An 8,944-nucleotide genomic window follows, 5' to 3' on the forward strand; every position below is an offset into this window, starting at 1 on the left:
GCGGAGGGGGGGAGGAGGAGGAGGAGGAGGAGGAGAGGAGTGGGGGAAGGTTCTAAAGTCCCCACCGCATTTACTCAGTCCCTGTTGTTCATTAAAACTTGTTCAGATTCTGCTGCACTGACAGTTTTCTGACCATTGTTAAAATACTTTTCTTCCTTTGCACATCACTTACTTCTGTGTTGGCATTCTTCAAGATGCTGTTCTGGGCCCCTTGTTTAATTTTCCCTATGGCCAGTTACATAACATTTTATGCCATCAACTGTGATTGAAAAATGGAATTCTACTTTTCTATAATTACTAGTATACCCTGGTTAAACCAGTTTATTTATTTTGTGATTTTGGGCAGGTCCTTTATGTGTTTATGTCTCTGTCCATTGTACTAAATAGAAAAAATAAAAATTATTACATAGAGTTTTTAGAAAAAATTAAAATAATTATAAAACCCTTAGAAGAGTGCTCAACACATAGTAAAAACAAATTATATATATAATATATATATATATATATATATAGCCAGAAAATCATGACCATATAACTTGCTTATTGTTTTAAGACATTACAATTTTGGCATGGTTTGTTACACAGAATAAACAACATACAGAGGTACATGTTTAATTGTTTTTTAAACTAATGCATGTTTCATTTTGTTAACTAATGCGTTATATGATAAAAAATTTTGTGATGTTTAACGTACGGTGTAATGCCACACTCTAACATAGAACTGAATACCCTCCACAATCTAGAGAGGGTTATTAAAATACGTCACTCATTTGTCGATAGATCAAACATATCAAACTACCTCTCTAACGTAATTTCAATGTTTCCCATATAGTCCATCTTTTTGCCTCCCATAATGCTTTATATACGATTCTGTCTATAGTTATTTTAATGTCTCATATTATTTCCTCATTTGTATTAGCCTTCCACGTCCTTTTCCACTTCTGTAGTCCTTTGGGAATCCAGTTTAAAGTTCATCTCCTTTGAGAACATTTTCCTTCAAGGTGCAGACATAGTTTTCTGTGATCTGTGATAACAAGGATAATTGTCAGTTGAATCCACCCTGAGGCTTACTTATCCAAAATCTTCCAGAAAGCATTTGCCTTGAGAAAACTCTTTGGTGTCTGTGCCTCAGGCTCCAGCCACAGCCCAACCTTTTCAGAACGGAAGAGGAGAGGTTTCCAGCCACCTCATATAAGAAAAATGAATTGCATGGTTAGGGGGAAATGTAAGACTATGGATTTATTTTGCCCTTAGGATGTTGTGAGATTCTGGTTTTCTTATCATCAGGAGTTAGTAAAATATACCCCATCACCTATAAACTCTAGTTAGCTGGTAAAATTTACCAACAAAAATATATTAAAACCCTTTTAAAATACAAAAAATTTGCAAAAGTATTCTTATTCAAATGCATCTAGAGATAGAACAACTTCAAGCCTTGTTACTAGGAAAAGAGGCAATATGAAAATCTTTATATTTTTCTAGACAACATAAAACTACATTAAAGCCTATGTTTATAGTCTATTAATTATCAGGAGTAAATATTTATCAATGACTCTAAATAGCATGAACATTGTATTCTCATTTTGCACGGCTCAGTGTGCCAACTGATAATCTTGGTACATAAGATGTTTTTAAAGTTAGACAATTAAGTGATCCATTAACACACATCTCATTATAAAGCCAAAGTTTTAGTGTTTGAAACAACTCAGTACTTCCTAAGGCATTTCCCTCCTAATAATGCCAGTAAGGCAGTATCTCATTTTTCTGACTATGTACATTTCATATTAAATTTCAAAAGGAAATGTATCAATTAGAAAAATAGGTTTTCTTAATAATCAAAACAAGATTTACTAAGAAGACTGTTCTATGTTCTTATCAGTAGAAACTTTCATAGTCTTTTAAATGATAAAAAAATATTGTTACTTTTAGATAGGTACTTGACTTGATGATGTCATTCTGATAATTTTTTTTCAATAAAGAATTTGAAATACCTCTTAGTGAAAGAATTAACCATGATCATGTAAAGAAGTAACTCACTAAAATGACATAAACCAAGCTATTTAATGCTGTTTTTATTATTGCCTATAGGTCCAAGTTCTACAAATTATGGAAATTAGAACTAGTACTAATGATACATTTTAAGTTATCTTTGTACATTTTATATAATTGCATATTGGAATGAGCATTGGATATGCCATTAATATAATTATGTCTTCAACCAAAAAACACACATAAACTGCTTTTGTATATATTTTAAAACATGAAATTCCTGTTTTGCAGCGATTTTTTATTTAAATTCTTTATTGTTTAAAGTATTACATATGTCTTCTTTTTCTCCCATTGACCTCTCCCCGGCCATTCCTACCTCCCAGTACATGCTCTCACCCGCCTACTGTCTGTGTCCATTGGTTATGCTTATATGCATGTATACAAGTCCTTTGGTTGATCTCTTACTCCCCCATGCCCCCTCCCCTGCCTTCCTTCTGAAGTTTGACGGTCTGTTGATGCTTCTATGTCTCTGGATCTATTTTTGTTCATCAGTTTATGTTGTCTATTATATTCCACAAATGAGTGAGATCATGTGATATTTATCTTTCTCCAACTGGCTCATTTCACTTAGCATGTTGCTCTCCAGGTCCATCCATGTTGTTGCAAATGGTAAGAGTTCCTTCTTTTTTATAGCAGCATAGCATTCCATTGTGTAATGTACCACAGTTTTTTAATCCACTCATCTGCTAATGGGCACTTAGGCTGTTTCCAAATCTTAGCTATTGTAAATTGTGCTGCTATGAACATAGAGGTGCATATATCCTTTCTGATTGCTGTTTCTGATTACTTGGGATATATTCCTAGAAGTGGGATTACTGGGTCAAATGGGAGTTCCATTTTTAATTTTTTGAGGAAACTCCATACTGTTTCCCATAGTGGCTGCACCAGTTTGCATTGATGAACCTCTAACCAGGTTTACCAAGAAACAAAGAGAGAGGACCCAAATAAACAAAATCAGAAATGAAAGAGGTAAAATAACAACCAACCCCACAGACATACAAAGAATTGTAAAAAAAAAAAAAAATACTACAAACAACTCTACTCCAACAAACTGGACAACCTAGAAAAAAAATGGACATATTCTTAGAAAAATACAAGCTCCTAAAACTCAATCAGGAAGAATAAAAAAACCTGAATAGGCCAATAACTACCAATGAATAGCTATCAATGAAATTGAAGCAGTAATCAAAAAACTTCCAGCAAACAAAAGCCCTGGTCCTGTAGGCTTCACCAAGGAGTTTTAGCAAACATTCAAAGAAGAACTAAAACCTAGCCTCCTCAGACTATTTTAAAAAATTCAAGAGGAAGGCACACTTACAAGCTCTCTATGAAGCCAGCATTACCCTAATCCCAAAACCAGATAAAGACACTACAAAGAAAGAGAATTACAGGCCAATATCCCTGATGAACATAGATGCTAAAATCCTCAACAAAATTCTAGTAAATCAGATCCAGCATTACATTAGAAAGACCATACACCATGACCAAATGGGATTTATTCCGGGGATGCAAGGCCGGTACAATATCTGCAAATCAATAAATGTGATACATCACATAAACACCTTGAGAGACAAAAATTACATAATCATATCAATGTTTTGCAGTGATTTTAATAACAAGTTTATCCATTGTCATCTCTTCCACCCTTTAACTGCACAAATTTAATATGTTTGCATTTAATATGTTCAACTACTTCTGCTGACCATCACATCAGTAACATTTTAGCTTTCATCTAAAAATTCTTTTTTCATTGGTGTTTTGAAATGATTAAATACTTATCAATAATCTATCTGTATTTTAATATTTTAATTATCTAACTTAAGGTAAGTTCTTTGTCCGAAATGTACTAAAATATATTATTTTTAATTATAGATAAAGTGAGCCCTTTTTTTCTTTTAGATTTTAACCCTCTATATGTACTTTTGACCAAACATTCTACTGTCTTTGAAATTTCCAGGGGTAAAAGCTGTAATTTTATACTGTAGGTCACATTTGACAGTAATAATTATATCCTCAGGAAATTTAATGAACAATTTGAGGTTATAAATTATTTAATGGCATTTCTCATAAAAATATTTCAAATTACTTTTTGAACATTAACTCATTAATTCTCATACTACTCAAGGGAGGTTAATTATGCACTCAAGAGTACTTCTTCACTTGAACCCTATTCATGGGCATTTGTAAAACTGCTTTCTTATATCCTAAAATAAATATTGTGATTGTGTGATTTCACAATTGATTAATTTATATTTTCATATTAATTTTCCTCATACATCCAAAGTGCTATGCTAAGTTGAACACAGAATGTTGAAATAAAAATAAAATAAAGTTGTGGCAGTTCTGCTCTTAGGTTTAGTCCTTGGTCTCTCCTTAGGTAATATCTTTTCCTGTTCTTTGAACAAATAAGAAAGTTAATGAATTTGGCATTTAGCATGATGATGAAATGTCTTGGTTCTGGAACAGTGGTTCTCAACCTGTGGGTCGCGACCCATTTGGGGGTCAAACGACCCTTTCACAGGGGTCACCTAAGACCATCAGAAAACACATATATAATTACATATTGTTTTTGTGATTAATCACTATGCTTTAATTATGTTCAATTTGTAACAATGAAATTGGAGTCACCACAACATGAGGAACTGTATTAAAGGGTCGTGGCATTAAGAAGGTTGAGAACCACTGTTCTGGACGATAACTGGATAGGACTTAAATATGTTGATATCAAAGCCCAAGTTGGCCCATTTATACTTCACTAATAAAGATCTTATTAGATTAAAACACTCTGAAAAATAATATACCTGGGTAATAGTTTGGACATTTATAATTTAATATAAAATATTTTGACATAATTATTTTATCTCATTTTAAGATATACTACAGTCATGAAGTAGAGTAGGATGGATTAATAAATATTTATTTAATGATTGACTTAAATAAATAATAACCAATTAGCAAACTCAAGTAAGACACAGGTCCACTTTCAAGATTGAGGAGCAGTCTGTTGAGGCGTATACACTTGATCTTAGCCAAAAGGCCGAGAAGCGATGTGTTGAGGAGTATAAAATTAATAAAATATAGCATAGAATATGGAAATAAAAAGGATTGAAGGTATCAAAAGCCTTTTCTTTATACAATGTTTAATCTAGGACCCATGTAAAAGTTAGCAAGCTACTAAAACCATACAATGCAGTGTCAACTCTTAAATTAGATGATGTTAGAATGCTACAAAACTCAAGTTTCAAAGTTCCAGTAAGTCAATAATCCAGGCAGCTCACTCCAGCATCTTTAATACTGTCTATAGTTTCGCTGGCCTATCCTCTTCTTTTCCTTCAGAGATGAAGCTATACAAGAACTAATAATGTAATGAGCACTTTAATCTTCTTTGTTAGACAGTGTTACTGTTTAACCACTATACATAAGAACAAAAGAAATCCTAGAAAGGTTAAGTAATTTGTTCAAGATCATATCACCAGAGAGTGCTAGAGCCAGGGTTTGAAGGCTAGCCCAATTCCAGATCCCACTTCTCCAGTGATTCTCCAGTTTGGTTCCATAAACCCAGCAGGAGCCTAAGTTGGCTTATTCTTAAGGATTTTATAAGTTCCTTACTTTTTTAAAGTTTTGTGGGTCTTTTTAATAGTTATATAATGCATATATATGTTTTAGATTATCTGAACAACCACTTAAAAAGAGAAAGCTACCATTCCATGTCAATATGAATTTCCATTTTATATTTAAAAGCATATTGGTGTCAAGTAGTAATTTTACTTGTCAGTGACTATTGTGGAAGTGAGAAAAAGAAGTGAATTTAGTAGACAAGTGTACATCTAAATATGTAAAAACAGTTGCATATTGTATGAGAATGAAATTAAAGAACTGTTGAGGCAGAATTGAAAATGGTATTACCAAAAAGAATATATTTGTTGCAGTAAATATCACACTCACTTTGAGGCCTGTAAAAATCATCTATCACCCTATTAATGATTTCAATATGGTTGCTTACAATTTAATTTACATGCAAAATATAATTATATAATATATTATATATAACTAGAGGCCCAGTGCACGAATTCGTGCATAGGTGGGGTCCCTTGGCCTGGCAGCTGCATGGAGGGACCTTAGGAGGTTGGCTGGCCGTGGAGGTAAGCTGTGGGAGCACACTGACCATGGAGGTAAGCTGTGGGAGCACACTGACCACCAGGGGGCAGCTCCTGCATTGAGCATCTGCCCCCTCGTGATCAGTGCACATCATAGCAACCAGTCGACTGGTCATTCGGTCGGTCATTCAGTCGCTTAGGCTTTTATATATATAGACCGTGGTTCTCAACCTTGGCTGCACATTAGAATCACCTGGGAATCTTTTTAAAATCCTGATTTCTGGGCCTCATCCTCCGGAAATTCTGTTTCTTTGTTACTAATGTTGTGGCCCCTCCCCATAACAAAGAAACAGAATTTCCAGAGGATGAGGCCCAGAAATCAGGATTTTAAAAAGATTCCCAGGTGATTCTAATGTGCAGCCACGGTTGAGAACCACTGATATAGACGATACCATATATTTACATAAGGTGAATGAAAGCTGAAAGAAAAGTGGTATTACTTCTACTTTTACTAATATAATACAATAATCAACAGTGGCTTTTAAAAATATTTTTCATTAAAATGTCCATACTACCCAAAGCAATCTATAGATTCAACACAATTCCTATCAAGATACCAATGGCATATTTCACAGAATTAGAACAAATATTCCAAAAATTTATGTAAAACCACAAAGTCCCCAAATAGCAATAGCAACATTGATAAAGAAGAACATAGTTGGGGGAATCACACTACCTGATATCAAACTATACAATAAAGCCTTGGTAATTAAAATAGCATGGTAATGTCCTCACCAGGTGTCTCCATTGGTTGGAGCATCATCCTGTACATGAAAAGGTTGTGGGTTTGATTCCTGGTCAGGGCACATACCTAGGTTGTGGGTTCCATCCCCGGTTGGGGTGCATCTGGGAGCCAATGGATGAATGTTTCTCACATCAATAATTCTTTCTCTCTCTTCCTTCCTCTCTATCTAAAAATCAATAAAACATATACTTGAGTGAGAATTTAAAAAACAAAGCAGCATGGTACTGGCATAAAAATAGGTATATAGATCAATGGAACAGAATGGAGAGCCCAGAAATAAAGCCATGCCTTTATAGTTAATTAATATTTGACAAAGGCAGCAAACACATACAATAGAGTAAAGATAGTCTATTCAATAAATGGTGCTGGGAATATTGAATAGATACATGCAAAAAAAATAAAATAAAACTAAACCACCTTCTTATACCATACACAGGCATAAACTTAAAATGAATTAAAGACTTAAATGTTTGACTAGAAACCATAAAAGTCCTAGAAGACATAGGCAGTAAAATCTCAAACATCTTTCATAATAATATTTTTGCTGATATACCTCCTAGGACAACAAAGAAAAAAATGGGCCTATATCAAAGTAAAAAGCTTCTGTACAGCAAAAGAAAACATCAACAAAATGAAAAGACAACCCACTGTCTGGGAGAACATATTTGACAATGATACATCTGATAAGGGTTTTTCAAAATTTATAAAGAACTTATATAACTCAACTCCAGGAAGACAGACAGTCCAATTAAAAAATGGGAAAAGGAAGGACCTGAATAGAGACTTCTCCAGAGGACATACAGATGGCCAATATACATATGAAAAAATGCTCAACGTCACTAATCATCAGAGAGATTAAAATTAAAACTACAATGAGGAAGATGTTTATGGAATATGGTACTATTTTAATCTGATTTGGAGGTTCTCTAATTCTGGTATATATTTAAAACTGATCATTTTTTTCTGGATAACTTCATTGTTTTTGAAGATTCTCCCATTGGACATATACAAAAACACTTCCTAATGATACCAGTCCTTTATAATTTCTCACTCAGCTCCTGGTTATCCTAAAATCTTTTCATTGTGTTGGGGTCATTCCCTTCTACAGAGAAGCCTCTTAATGATGACTCAAACTTGCTGCTAGCCAGCTGCGTACAATAGAAACCATATAAATTCTTATCAATCCCTTCTCCTCAATACTTTTCTATAACTGCCACAAATATAAGTACAATTAACTTGCAGTTGCTTTACTACTGTGCCATTTCAAGACACTGGCCCAAACTTTTCCTGTTTTATTTACAAACCTATGTGTCTTGGAAATTTGATATATGTGCCCTGTTTTCCTGACAGTCCCTTTCAAATCTGGCTCATTAACCTGAGGTGAGGGGAGAAGCAATTATCTTCTCTTTTCACTGGGAGAGGACAGCACATCCCATAGCATTCCAAAAATATGTTCCAAGTACATTTCTCTCCTTTCAACAAAAGCCTTTTGTAATAAGATGGGGTGAGGGCCACAAAATTGATGTTAGGCCATTTTCTTATAAATTCTTTACAGGTGATATGGCATGTTGTGTTAGTCTGTGGCTATAATTGCCTTTTTAACCTCAGCCACAGGAGAAAAACACACAGAGAGATAAAGAGCTGGTAGATAAGCAAATTGATTTTTTTCTTTAATTTTTCCTCAAACTCTTAAATATGCTAATGGATCTACCTGGGAAAACTGTCCCATAAAATTAGTATTCATTCTATTCCTTCAAACTTCCTCAGGGAGGACACTCCTAACCTCACAGAATAGAAATATGCCCTGCCTGTGCCTCAGAGCACCTTTTCTTTTCTAACATAACACTCATAACAATTTATTGCAGCAGCTATTGCCTGAGGTTTTCTTTTGGGATACAAAGAAGAGAAGAACTGAAGGAAAATTGGGAAAACACTGTAGCAAGTCTGCAAAACATTCAGAACAGTATACACATATTCCCATAAGTACTACTTT

At 34.1% G+C, this 8,944-nt stretch overlaps 1 non-coding gene across 1 annotated transcript; it reads right to left on the reverse strand.

The window, feature by feature from the left end:
• Window positions 1-4,916: 4,916 nt before the first annotated feature.
• LOC111827887 lies at window positions 4,917-5,098 on the reverse strand. Its single transcript, XR_002831635.1, has one exon. It is a non-coding gene; the product is annotated as a U2 spliceosomal RNA (small nuclear RNA).
• Window positions 5,099-8,944: the final 3,846 nt, after the last annotated feature.

This window comes from Myotis lucifugus, unplaced genomic scaffold, assembly GCF_000147115.1.
Source record: "Myotis lucifugus unplaced genomic scaffold, Myoluc2.0 scaffold_240, whole genome shotgun sequence".
Taxonomy (NCBI): domain Eukaryota; kingdom Metazoa; phylum Chordata; class Mammalia; order Chiroptera; family Vespertilionidae; genus Myotis; species Myotis lucifugus.